A 14,572-nucleotide genomic window follows, 5' to 3' on the forward strand; every position below is an offset into this window, starting at 1 on the left:
CATCAGGGGTGGGAGCTCATCCTAAACTCTCCGTCATATTCCAGCTACCAAGGAGCTTGAATGGAGGTGACCCCCGATGAATTTACAAATATCTTGGGTTGCTCATTTACATGGGGTTTTCAATTCTCCCTGATTCCCATCATCATTGGGGAATCAAGTCACTTCAGGGCTCGTGGGTGAGGGGATTTATGTCACGTGATCGGTACAAGGCTCTTTTAGCAGCTCTACATGTTGTAGACTCTACCACAGAGGATAATCAGGATCGCCTTAGGAAGTTGCGTTATCTTATGGACCACCTCAAACAAAAATGCCAGCAGCTCTTTCAGCCTAACCAAAATCTTGCAATAGATGAACGTATGGTCAAGTCTAAAGCTCGGTCAGGATTTAAACAATACATGAAGGGCAAGCCTACTCGGTGGGGTTTTAAATTATGGGTAATTGCAACATCAGACTCGGGGCATACTCTCGACTTTAATGTTTACACAGGTAGTCATGATAGGCATGTCACTGACTTGGCCACCAAAATAGCTGAATCGTTACTGCAGCCATTCAAAGACCAGGGCCACAATGTTTGGTTTGACAACTTTTACACATCCCCAGCTCTTATGGTTAAGTTGTTAGAAATGAGAACTAATGCCTGTGGGACATGCAGGGTGAATCGTAAACTGTTTCCTGCAGAATTTAAAAACATCAAAAGATGGGAACGCAAGACAGCTTGTGGGGATATGAGGTGGTGTAGGATTGAGTGGAATATACTTGTAATTCAGTGGATGGACACGCATGCAGTTACATGCCTCTCCAATTTCCACAATGCGAATAGCTCAACCAAAATTACTAGGTTTGTAAAAAATGATGGACAAAAGAAGTAGCCTCCAGCCCACTGTCATCACCGATTATAACAAAAACATGGACAGTGCTGATAGGTCAGACCAAATGATAAAATATTACAATGTCCTACAAAAAACTCAAAAGTGGTGGAAGACTCTTTTTTCCACTTCATAGAAATTACCGTCGTCAACAGTTTCATATTGTTTAAGGGATGGCAACACATTCATGCGGCACCAGGGGATGAGTATAGACCGGTGAACTTAACCCAGATAGATTTCAGAGAAAACCTGGCTCGTCAGCTGGGATGTATCAATATTCACGCAAGTTTCCCTTTGCATACACTAAAGCCTGTAGTCCCTCCTTCATCATCACTCCACACAGCCCATGTCCCTAAATTTGAAGAGCCCTCTAAGAGATGTTGGCTATGCTATCGGAAAAGTAGGACTGAAAATAAAACTAAAGTAGCTTGTTGTGCGCCGGAATGTAATGGCAAAAGACTTTGCTTGGTTCGCGATAGGAACTGTTTTCAGTCTTGGCACTCAGCTGAGTGTGACCAGTTTCGCCAAGAGGCCTATGTTGGGCTGTGTTTACTGGTGTTGTCGTCCTCCCCCTCCCCTCTTTTCTCCCTCTCTTCTCTCAACAGGTATTGCAGTTGTTGAATATTTATGAATTTATATATATATTCTATTCCTGCACTCTTTATTAAAAATGTATTTACTGTAGATAGTTCGAAAGTTTGATTTTGTATGTTTTGCTGTGTAATTTGTGTGTAATTCTAATGTTCAAATTAAATAAAGTGTGTGTTTTATTGAACACATAAAATGTATATTTCAGTGTTTGTGTCCTTCAATTTCAGATGCAATCTCAATTTATTATTACAGGTGCTCAAAAGGAGTATTTGAGGAGTGGTCATGTGAATTGTATCTTAACATTCTAAATGTTTGTTTTATTCCGTTTTCCCACTAATCACTAGAATGGTCATAACTTTTAAACAATATATTATATTTCTAATCTGTCTGCTATTCTACATTGCCCACAAAATTATGTATATTTCATATACTCTAAGTTTCCCTCTAGCTTGTAATTAAAATGGTTGAAAATGCAGTTGCTGATGAAGTATGGTGGCTGGAGAAGATTTTTGTAAAAATTGCTGTGTGAAATCTTATTGATAAAGGATGATTAGCCTTAAATAATCATGCATATATTTATATCATTTGAAAGCCCTAGTTCTTCTCTTCAATATGGTAAATACAGTTCAGGTGTGTGATGTTATATGAATGAATATAATATGAATTTGGATATGAATATCATATTCTGGCACAGAATGGAATTTTCTGAATTTTGGGCTCAGGCTATAAAGGGTTAACCCATATTCTAATAAAATACAGGAAAAAAATAGGTTTTTATCTGATTAATCAATTAATCTAAGGAATAATTGTAGATTAATCGATTACCAAAATAATTGTTAGTTGCAGCCCTAGTCAGATTATATTTCAATCTATTTTCAGGCTTAATCGGAATACTGTAAAAGTTTGATCTGTTGTAGTGTTTTTGACATCCCTAGATGTTTTCTTAAAGATGTGTGAATTATTTGTAATTATTATTATTAAATAGAAGTATTAGTACTGCGTTTCTGCACTACTAGCGTCACCAAAAGAAATTGCAAAAATAAACATTGCTTTCAAGCAGCTTTCCCAAATACTCCCACCATCTGCCATTGGTTGGCAAACAGATAGCCCCGCCTCAAATTTATGCCATACCGTAGGGAACCAGTAAGGCCATGAGGTGTTCGGAACACTTATTCGGTAGCTCCATGGACGCTGGTTCGTGGTCGCTGCATGATGCCCCCTAGATGATTTTTGCCGACGCGCAGCGCGTTTCTGCGTCGACCAGAGGTGCCCCCGAATGGTTGCACCCAATGGCGGCAGCACTACAAGCGGTCAAAAACTGACCTTGAAAACTGACCCACGCAGGCTTATTGCAATGGGCTCCCTCTCCATTCAAATAAACCACAGGTGGGCTCTTTTTTGGGGAAGGCGGGGACTGACCACGAAAACCCTATCCATCCAAATACCCACTAGACTGCATCACGTCCTCCTCGGGCGCTAAGGCCCCCACATCCCACGGAGCCACTAAACGTCCCCTTACCAGCTATTTTGGGGGAAGAGCCCATGGAAGCAAGCCTTTGATTGGCCGACTGTGGGGGCATGTCCGGGAGGGGGCAGGGCTGACCACAAACACACTATTTATCCACGTACCCACTATATTACAGGACTTTGTCCCTGGGGGTCCACAGACTTTGGGGTGTGTCCAGGAGGGGGCAGGGCTGACCACAAACACACTATTTGTCCACTTACCCACTATGTTGCAGGACTTTGTCCTTGGGGGTCCACGGACCCCTGGAGTGTGTCCGGTAGGGGATGGGGCTGACCACAAAACAACTATTTGTCCATTTACCCACTAAATTGAACAACATCCTCACTGTTGGTCCAATGACCCTCAGTGTGTGTCCAGGAGGTGGTGGGGCTGTCTAAGGACAAATTATTTGTCTACTTTGACCACGTTAAAGTATTTATGACTTGTAAGCGGGTGCAATAGTATTGGGGGGATGTGCTGAGTGCCGTACAGCTGTTTTTCACAAAATTAGATTAGATTCAACTTTATTCTCATTGTGCACAGTACAAGTGCAAAGCCAATGAAATGCAGTTAGCATCCAACAAGAAGTTCACATAGTAATATATTATAAAAAATAAATGCAGGTAAAGTGCAGTTGCGAATGAGGTAGATATGTAGAATAGTGCAGATGAACATTGTAGTGCAGAGACATGTTAAGGAATGAGGTATAAAGTGGTTCAGAAGTGAAATGTGCAAAATGGTACATATATATATATATATATATATATATGTATATATATATATATATATATATATATATATATATATGTGTGTATATATATATATATATATATATATATATATATATATATATACACACATGTATCTATATTACTATACAATGCATATTAAGTAACATAGGATACTATATATATATATATAAAATAAATAAATTGAAAATATATAAAATACTCAAGTGTAGGATATGACGCTCACATCTGGCCAATAAACTAACAAAAGAGACTTGTCTAAATAGCGCATGACTTGAGAACTTCATGCTTCTGAAGAAATGCCCCCACATTCAATGGTTCTGGCCTGACACTGCTATTAAGAACTTCTCTGCAAAGGGCCCCTAAGTGCAGAGGTCACAAGCAATAAAAGACAGAGGACACATTCCCTGGAACTCCCGGGAAAGACTCAGAACACACCCTGTCTTGTCGATGCCAATTCGATGACTCTTTATTCTGGACAATAATTAGTCATGAGATCTTCATGAGATTCTCATTATTCCGCAAACAGCATCTAAAAGGAATCCATGAATGTTGTAAGATGTACAGAATGCATTTAGATCCACAATGTACACAATACCTAGCCTTGCTAGATTATCCTGAAAATTACTTTGACCTGTGATTATTTTTATAACTGACAAATTAATGATTATAGCCTGATGTACCTTTTTAAAATATGTGTTGTGATTTGTAATCACTTATAACTGACAAATCAATAAGTATAATCGTCAATCTTGTATTATTCATCTCATTCTAATAAGAATGGTAACTATTCAAGTAACTATACTCCGACAACCAGGTTTCTCATAACGTGTAACGTATTATCCATGTTGTAAAGTCAATGAATTAACCAGTATGATTTGTAACCAGGGATTTTCATGTTTTGTCACTTACACGTGTAATATTTCTGAAAGTATGTCACATTTAGTATATAAATGCTTGCTTGTTTACGTAGAGAATTTTGATGACGATGAATGTCATGTCTCTTGCACTGCTTTCAAGATATAAAAGTTCATGATTAAACATTCACTATTTTTGGAGTGGGAAGAGTGTAAGGATTCTTCACATAAAGGGTTTTAAATCAACTGTGAAAAGGACAGACCAGTCAACCATGTGACACTAAAAAGCCACTTCTGATTGGCTCAGGACGCCTTTGGGGTGCGGCCAATTTCAGTTCAAAAGTTCCTAAACAGGAAGAACACGCTCTCTACTCTTCTGTCTCTCTTGTCCCATTTTCTGCTCTTCGAATCCTCTCGTGCGTCTTCCAGATCCTCCATGCCATGTAGAATCCAAGGAAATCCTTGGGACACAAAGTCCAGAGGAAGCCTCTCACTCTCTGCTCTACGGTTCGCACACCCTACGGGAGTCGCGAGTCTTCCTTGCAGATGGCCTCGTTTCAAAGCCCACCAGCTTCATCCAGACAACAAACTATCAGCGATCTAACAGATCCAAAACATCGATGGAACGAACTTTCAACAAAGAGCCAAAGAACCAAGCAACACAAAGAACGCAATGCAAGGAAACGCAACGACACGCAAGTACATATCCAGACTTTTGCTCAAAGTGCTGGTGTATTAGTTAAATACTTTGGGTAATCCGATTGCAAATCGATGTAGACTCAAAGAAGGATAAATGGTCCTTAAGGCATTGTCAACAGACTCCATAAAGTTCATTTTCTCTGTATTGATAATTTATTTCACATTCTGTCACTACTCACCAACCTGTTTCATGTTGTATGTGTTAGATTAGTTTTATGTTTAGAATAGCAATAAAGTTTGTCTGTATTCAAAGATAATTTGACTGTGATATATTATGATAAATAATCCCATCCCTGTTTTCAAAAGATTTCGCTTCAAAGCTATACCTAAATATGTGTAATATTATTTTCAATAAGCCATGAGAATAATATTACTCCAATAAGTGAATTAATCATAATTCCCTTATTAAAGCTAATTCCTTACAATAGAAATTGTGAGCGGATACGAGACGTTGTATTACGATTTTAATGGTAAAATAATCTAGTTATTTGTCATTTATCTAATTTATAATGGTTGTCGAACATTATAAATTTCCTTACATAATAATGAAGGATAAGGACAGTTTAATTTAATCCCTAGCTCACACATACTAAATTTCCTTACATATAATGGTGGGGGTACGTGGGCATTTTAACCTATCCCGTGTACATTTATACTACCAAAGTTCCTACACAAGTAAATATACTATGTGTAGGCATAATGCTATTATAGCTACGGGAGAACTGCATAGTACTCTGTGCAAGTGGCAACAGTTTTATTGTATTAAGAAAGGGCAAGAATGCATCATCTAGAACAAATTCAAGAATATTGGAGAAAGTCAAAAATTTCATGCAAAAAAAAAAATAAAAAACCTTTCGGTTTTTCGTATAAAATTTTTGACTTTCTCCGATCCTCTCAAAATTGAGCACAGGAGTATAGGTTTCAGCTTTGTAAGTCTTCCCAGAGATGAGATATGAAGATCCCATGTACAATTTATCCCATTCAAAATTGTAGGTGGTTTGTGGACAGTCAAATGTTGAGGTTTTGAAGGGTGTATGTTGTTCAAAGGGAGTCATATAGTCACCCAAATATCATTTTTAATTCATAAACTGATCATGGACCTTGTCACTTATTGAACATGGGATCATCCCAGATACAATCTGTTTTATGGGTTATAGGTGGTATAACCCATATAACTTATTATAGGTGGTCTGTGGACAATCTTGTTTTAGGACAGTTAATAGTATTTGTATGTGATAATATTCATGAAACCACCTGTTCAGGACTCAACATACTAAATGTAACATATCTATGCAATTTATAACTCATAAATGTGTATAATATGCTAAAACAAATGATTGTCCACAACCCATATATTTGCATCCATTAAATAAGCTGCAGATGGGACCTTACTTTTGGAAAACTGTCACAAAAATGACTTTATTAGCATTTATATTAAATATTATCAATCAAACTTCATGTATGGAACTCAGGACACTCCTATAAATGCATTTATGTAACTTTAAACTTTAAACCATGTATTTGCCACCATTAAAATAAGTTGTATGTGGGCACTTCCTGCATGACTAAGCAAAAACACAGGAAGAGCCCACATGCAATTTATTTGAAGTGCAGCAAATAGATGGTCTGTTGACAATCATGTTTATGGCTTTTCTTGCTATTTGCATGTAATATTATCAATCAAACATCAAGTATATCACTAAACATACTCAATGGAACCCATTTATGCAACTGACACTGCTATTAAGAACTTCTCTGCAAAGGGCCCCTAAGTGCAGAGGTCACAAGCAATAAAAGACAGAGGACACATTCCCTGGAACTCCCGGTACAACTCATAATAATGTATAATTTGCATTAAAATGATTGTCCATGAACCATGTATTTGGTGGACATTAAATAAACTGCAGATGGGACCTTCCTTTTGGACTTTGGGTTTTTTGAGGAAAAATTAACACACTTTTTATTTATATGACTTTATTAGAATTTATATTAAATATTATTAATAAAACATCATGTATGGCTCTCAGGACCCACCTCTAAATGCATTTATGTAACTTAAAACTCTTAAAAACGTATAATTGGCTTAAAAAATTACTGTCCATGAACCATGTATTTGCCACCATTAAAATAAGTTGTACGTGGGCACTTCCTGCATGACAGCAAAAAGACAGGAAGTGCCCACGTGCAATTTACTTGAAGTGCAGCAAATAGATGGTCTGTGGACAATATTGTTTATGGTTTTTCTTGCTATTTGCATGTAATATTATCAATCAAACATCATGTGTAGCACTCAGGGCACTCCTATAAATGCATTTATGTAAATTACAACTTTTTAAAATGTATAATTAGCTTAAAAAATGACTGTCCACAAACCATGTATTTGCCACCATTAGAATAAGTTGTACATGGGCACTTCCTGCATGACTAAGCAAAAACACAGGAAGTGCCCACATGCAATTTATCTGAAGTGCAGCAAATAGGTGGTCTGTGGACAATCATTTTTATGGCTTTTCTTGCTATTTGCATGTAATATTATCAATCAAACATCATTTATAACACTCAGGGCACTCCTATAAATGCATTTATGTAACTTACAGCTTTTAAAAACGTATAATTAGCCAAAAAATGACTGTCCACAGATCACCTATTTGGCGGCCTTGAAATAGATTGTATGTGGGCACTTCCTGTGTGACCTGGTGACAATAACCTTAAATTTGGTGCTAAGACCTATTGGGCCCTCATAAACAACATATTAAAAATCCGTGTCTCTCACCGATTGGGAAATACTTAAAAAAAAAAAAAAAAATCAAGAAAAATATTCAGGTAATTTTAGGTGCACAAGTCAGCTAATTAAGCACTTAACGAATTAATTTTGACTTTAAACTTTGCACACTGTCTAAGGGCCTCCTGAGAAGCTATAGACTTCAAATTTAAGTCATTTGGAGCTTTCTGACTGGTGTCCGTAAACAGACTACAGAAATGAATGGTTTCAATTGTACATGAGCTTAGGCCTGGCATCATGCCCAGAGGTCCGTCAGACCCCAAATTTCACATGGTGACAAGTCGAGTGCCCCTCAACACCATATTAAGAGGACTAAGGCCTAGGATGCAGAAAAGTATTTTTTATTATTATTTTCAATAGATCTCCCTGCTTGTCATAGGAATCAATGCGATAGCCTGCCCTGTAGGCCCATGTGCAGCAGTACATTCAACAGAGACGTTAATACTTAGCAAGCACTTATGACCTCTAAATTCTAAAACCTGATTTGTGGGCCCCTGATGGTTGAGGATCTTGAATTTCAAGAGCCAGTGACTTTTGACCCCTCCTTTCTAGACGTCCCACTTGCTCATTAAACCAGTGCATTTTCCATAAAGAGTCTGTTGATGACATCCCTAATTGGGCCAATTAAGTGTAAAATTCAAAGGGTCACGGAACTCTGGACATGGCCTAAGAGCACCCTAACGAGATGCATATGTCAATTTCGGGGCATTTGGACCTTTCTGAGCACCGTCCACCAACCACTTACCAAAAATTAATGGAATAAGTTGCGGCTGGGATTTATAGGAAGGTCCCGCGGCCCCCAAATTTCACACGGTGGTAGCCCGATATCCCTCAAAAGACATATCGAGAGCACGAGGCTCTAGAAAAAAGGGAAAGTCTTTTTTAGAGTTTATGCGAGATTCTCTCACACAGGCCTCTTGCACTCACAGCTTGACAGAGCCTCTTGAATGATTAGAGACAACTAGGTTTAGGGTTGGGATCTACGCTCAGGAAGGTTCTAGTGCCCCCAAATTTCGAGGCCTGATTCGGGGGCCGCTGAGGCTCTAGGATCTGGTGTTTCAAGATCCTGTGACTTTTTGACCCCTCTTTTCCAGACGTCCCACTCGTCAATTAAACCAATGCAATTTTCATAAAGAGTCTGTGGATGACATCCCTAAATGGGCCAATTAAGTGTAAGAAAAGGTCAAAGGGTCACAGAACTCTGGACATGGCCTAAGAGCACCCTAACGAGATGCATATGTCAATTTCGGGGCATTTGGACCTTTCTGAGCACCGTCCACCAACCACTTACCAATTGAATGAAATAAATTGCAGGTGGGACTTTTCTAGAAAGGTCCCACGGCCCCCAAATTTCACACGGTGGTTGCCTGATATCCCTCAAAAGACATATCGAGAGCACGAGGCTCTAGAAAAAGGAAAAGTCTTTTTTGGAGTTCAAGCAAGATTCTCTCACCCTGGCCTCTTGCACTCATAGCTTGACAGAGCCTCTTGAATGATTAAACACAACTAACGTTAGGGTTGTGATCTACACTCACACAAGGCTCTAGAAACACCAAATTTTGAGGCCCGATTTGGGGGCCCCTGGCGGTCGAGAATCTCAAATTTCAAGGTCCTGTGGCTTCCCATTGAACATGTTTACATAATCTACGAGTCTTGAAAATTTTTATTTTGCATGAAAGATGACTGTCCACGGACCACCTATTTGGCGGCCTTGAAATATATTGCACGTGGGCACTTTCTGTGTGACCTGGTGAAAATAACCATAAATTTGGTGCTAAGATCTGGGGGATTGGAATGCTTCATTGTAGGGCCCTCAGAAACAACCTACTGTGTCCCTCAGTGATTGGGAAGTACTGTAAAAAAAGAAAATCACGAAAAATATTATAGAAAAAATAACTGTAACTTTTCATTCACAAGTCAGCCAATTAAGTCATTCAGACATCAAATTTGCACACTTACTAAGGGGCCCCTGAGAAGCTAAAGAATTCAAATTGGCGTCATATGGAATTTCTGAGTGGTGTCCACCAAGCCGCTAGTGAAAATGAATGGTATAAACTGTATGTGGGATGCACTCTAGCATCACTCCGTGAGGTCCTATGGACCCCAAATTTCACACGGTGGTACATTGAGTGTCCCTTATCAACATACTAAGAGGACTAAGGCCTCAGATGCAAAAAAAATATTTTTCATTATTTTCAATAGATCTCTCTACCTGTCATAGAAGCCTATGAGACAGACTGCCTGAGATGCCTAAATGAACCAGTACATTCATCAGATAATTTATAGTTATTAGGATGAGTTTTGGGATTAAACCACATGCACGGTGCTCAGTGCTTCCCATTGAACATGTTTACATAACCCAAAAGTCTTGAAAATTTTGATTTTGCATGAAAAATGACTGTCCACGGACCACCTATTTGGTGGCCTTGAAATAGATTGCACGTTTGCACGTAGCTGTGTCCCTCAGAGTTTGGGAAGTTCTTTAAAAACGTCAAGAAAAATATTATAGAAAAAGAACTGTCACTTTTCATTCACAAGTCAGCCAATTAAGCACTTAAACTCATTCAGACTTCAAACTTTGCACACTAAGGGGCCCCTGAGAAGCTACAGATTTCAAATTGGAGTCATTTGGAGCTTTCTGAGGGGTGTCCAAGAAACACCTATAGAAATTAATGAAAGAAATTGCCATGGGATGCGCCCTGGCAGCATGCCCAGAGGTCCCAGAGACCACAAATTTCACAGAGTGACCCCTCATGGACCTCTTGAAGACATACCGAGAGGGCTAACGATTTCGGTGAAGTTTTGGTTGAACGTCAGATAACACCTTTAAAAGACTCTGGGCAGGCACAGCGGGCACCCGCCGTGTGCCCCATGAGGAAATAGATTGAAAAAATGTTAAAAAAAATAAAACAAATACAATTAGTGTCAGGAACACCTAAAAACACAATTATCGGAGGCATGTGGAATGCCTGGGTGCTGCCAGGCACAAAGTAGTGTGATGTATGGCATCGGGGGCACACAGGGGGCAAAGGCATGTCAAAGTGGTATTTAGTGGGTAAGGGGACAAATAGTGGTTCTGTGGACGGAAGGAAGACTATGAGGAAAAATAGTGGGTAAGGGGGACACAGGAAGTGAGTTTGTGGACAACAGAAAGACTATTTAGAAGAATAGTGGGTAAGGGAGACACAGGAAGTGAGTTTGTGGACAAGAGGAAGACCGTGACGAAGAATATTGGGTAAGGGGGACACAGGAAGTGAGTTTGTGCACAAGAGGAAGACTATGATGAAGACTAGTGGGTAAGGGGGACACAGGATGTGAGTTTCTGGACACTTGTTTACACTTTTCAGGGAAATCAACCTTCAAATGGTTTACTTGTTGCTGTCTCTGCAAATTAAGCTGGGATAGGAGAAAGTATTATAACACTGAACAAATTACACATCAAGCTTTAAAATACTTTCTTCTATCACAGCTTAAAACACAGAGACAGCTATAAGTAAGCAATTTAAAAGTTGATTTCTCTGAAAGTGTGAACTTTATGATAGTAAAACATTTCCAAATAGCCCAGTATAGCAACATTTGCTCAACTAAAGACTTTAGTTGGGGTCAATAGTAGTCAGGGGGGATGTACAGGAAACCTTAAAACAATCACTATTTTTACTATTTGTACATTGTACAAATGCTAACTATCTTAGTGACAGGATTGTGTGTGCCATCTAAACCTGACCCTTTTTTTCCTTTCTTTCTTGTCTCTCTACCCCCTCACTCTTTTAGTATTTTTAATCATTCAAGGCCAGAGAGTTGCAGTTCTCAGTGAACCCATAGGTGACCTCAATTGCTCCTCCTCTTCCTCCTATGAGAGTCAGTACGAGAGATTTTGATACTTTCTGTGATGGTGTTACTGTTGCCCGGACTGAGAAACTTTATCGTTTATATAGTACAATTTCTGTATCTGAATTAATATTAGAATTTTAGGCCTCTAAAGAAACTGCTTTGCTCTAAGATGCTGTTTGTTTGTTTACCAGTTAAAAGAGAAGCAAACATTTCAAACTACTTACTGAAGAAAAACAGCTCTGCACAGAGTTGAACTGTTGGCTGAGCTTGAGAAGTGCTTGAAGCATCTAGCTCAAAGTGCTGATGTAGACACATCTGATCAAAAAGAGCAGCACTTTGCCTCTTGGCAGATCATAATACACAAAATGAAATGCCCATAGTGACCTCTGCTGGTTAAAGAGAACAAAGCAACTCACTGGGGACCTGAGCACTTGGGAGCTGAGCACACTGTGCTCAGATTTATGTGCTTTGTTTGCAGTGACCTTAAAATACCTCCATCCCTATAATCCAACTGTATTTTTCCCCTGTGCATTTTAAGACAAAACAAAGCATAAGCATGCCATTTTATTTGGATAAAAGTAGGTTTCAGAATAGGACTGGCATCAAAATAAATATGTAAAAAAAAAAAAAAAAAAAACTCTTGGCATTATTACCACTGAGGTACCTATTTGAAATATTCTGCAGTAATTAATTAATCCCACTGTGTCTTTCTTAGTTATCTTTAGTTAAATAGAAATAAGTAAACCCTAAAATACCAACAACACGCAAATTCTGTGGGACTTTTCTTCTCTCTTGAAACAAGGAAACAGACAAAGTGTTACGAGACTCAGTGTGTGATTACATAAGGATTAGGGTGATAACTCAAGGACACAAGACATTGCTAGCATCTGCCCTTAACAATGACTTGGTGCAATTGTTGCCTCATTATTTAAAGCTGAAATCCAGATGATAGGATTATGCTGTATACAGGGAGTGCTCTGTGTTGTGTGGAGGGAGCTCCCCTTACTGGCTGTGCTGCATCAACACAAATGTGTCCTGAAGTGTCCAGTTCTAAGGAACTTTATCCACATTCAGTTAGATAAATGAAAGATTTAGAACAGTCTGGAGGGACCAAATCCCTGAGGAGTGGGTTAAACACTTTGGGGGTGGGGTAGTGAGATTTATGGATGACAAAAGACTTCATTATGAGTGACCTCTGGACTTCACCTAGAGAGTTAAAGTACAGGGAGGATCAGCATATGGTCACATCATTAAGAAAAGGAGCTCTTGCCTGTGGGGCCACTTTGTCAGTGGAAATGTGAAGCAGCAGAAAAGTGACTCCCATAGGCAAAGAAACTAGCTAGGCTGAGTCTTCTTGACTTTCCCCACAGGGAACAGTGCAGTACAGCATGTCCCATTTTCTCAAATAAAATTAAAAAAAATATATATCTTGCATTACAAGGAAGCTATACTCTCATATTTCAGATGTATTATGAGTTCCAAAATTCTGAGATTATATTGAAAATATTTAAACTGGGAAATTAATGAAGTTTTAGGATAAAAAAAATAATAAAAAGAAGATATTGTTGTAAAATGAAGACTTATTTAAGATTCTGCACTATTTCTGGGCTACTACAATAACAGTGTTAATTCCTTAAGATTCAGGTCAAATTTCCTTGCTTTTATTGAAGTACACAAGATGCTCTGTGGAACAATATCAAATCATGCTGGGATAACATGGACCATCAGGTTTTGCACAAACTTCATACCATACCAGGTTCATACCAGGTTGAGTGCATGCTGTCATTAAAGAAAAGGGGGGATATCCAAAATACAAAATTGTGAAACTATGCAAATCTTACAATGTAACTTTTCACTCATTATCACATCATGCATTAATTTATTGTATAGGGGTCATGACATGAGGAATCAAAATGTCCTTGATCTTTTGACATATAAGAGGCCATTGCATTATAAAACATTCTGAAAGTTTCAAAACTCAACTTGCTTCTTACAGCAAAAAAAAGCTTTTGTTGAAACCAAGCAGCTAAAACGACTCATTCTCTACGTCCTCCACATTGTAATGTCACACTGTGGTAGACATTTGCATCAGACCGCCTCCACACAACACATCAATGCCTTCTCTGCGACTCAACGGAATGGACTTTTTTTTCTGCTGGCCTGATCGGACCAGTGGTTCAGATATTTTCTCTGGCAACATTTTCACTGGCCCCACTAACAATTTGTTTTTTTATAATAAATAAATAAATGGACCTCATCCATGTTAGCAAGCAATGTAATGTTATCTTTGTGATTAAGTTAAGATAGGCAGAATTTGCAGCAACAGTGTTCCATACATCACAGAAATCCAAATGTTTCAGTTTACGAGACAAAAATAATAATAATAATAATAATAATAATAATAATTATTATATATATATATATATATATATATATATATATATATATATATATATATATATATATATTTGTGCCCTGCTATTAGTAATAGCCTTCAGAAAGTACGCACTGTTGTTTTAAGTAGTCATAAGTACAAGTTGTACATTCAACACCATAGGTTCTTCTTATCAAGAACCTTTTTCAATTTATAGGGTTCATGAGTTAGGTTTGTTTTTTGGAGATTAAAACATGTTTTAAGATCAGTTTATTGGTTGTAGGTACAACGCCAATTACAAAATAGTTGGGACAGT

Source organism: Myxocyprinus asiaticus, chromosome 4 (genome assembly GCF_019703515.2).
Source record: "Myxocyprinus asiaticus isolate MX2 ecotype Aquarium Trade chromosome 4, UBuf_Myxa_2, whole genome shotgun sequence".
Lineage (NCBI taxonomy): Eukaryota > Metazoa > Chordata > Actinopteri > Cypriniformes > Catostomidae > Myxocyprinus > Myxocyprinus asiaticus.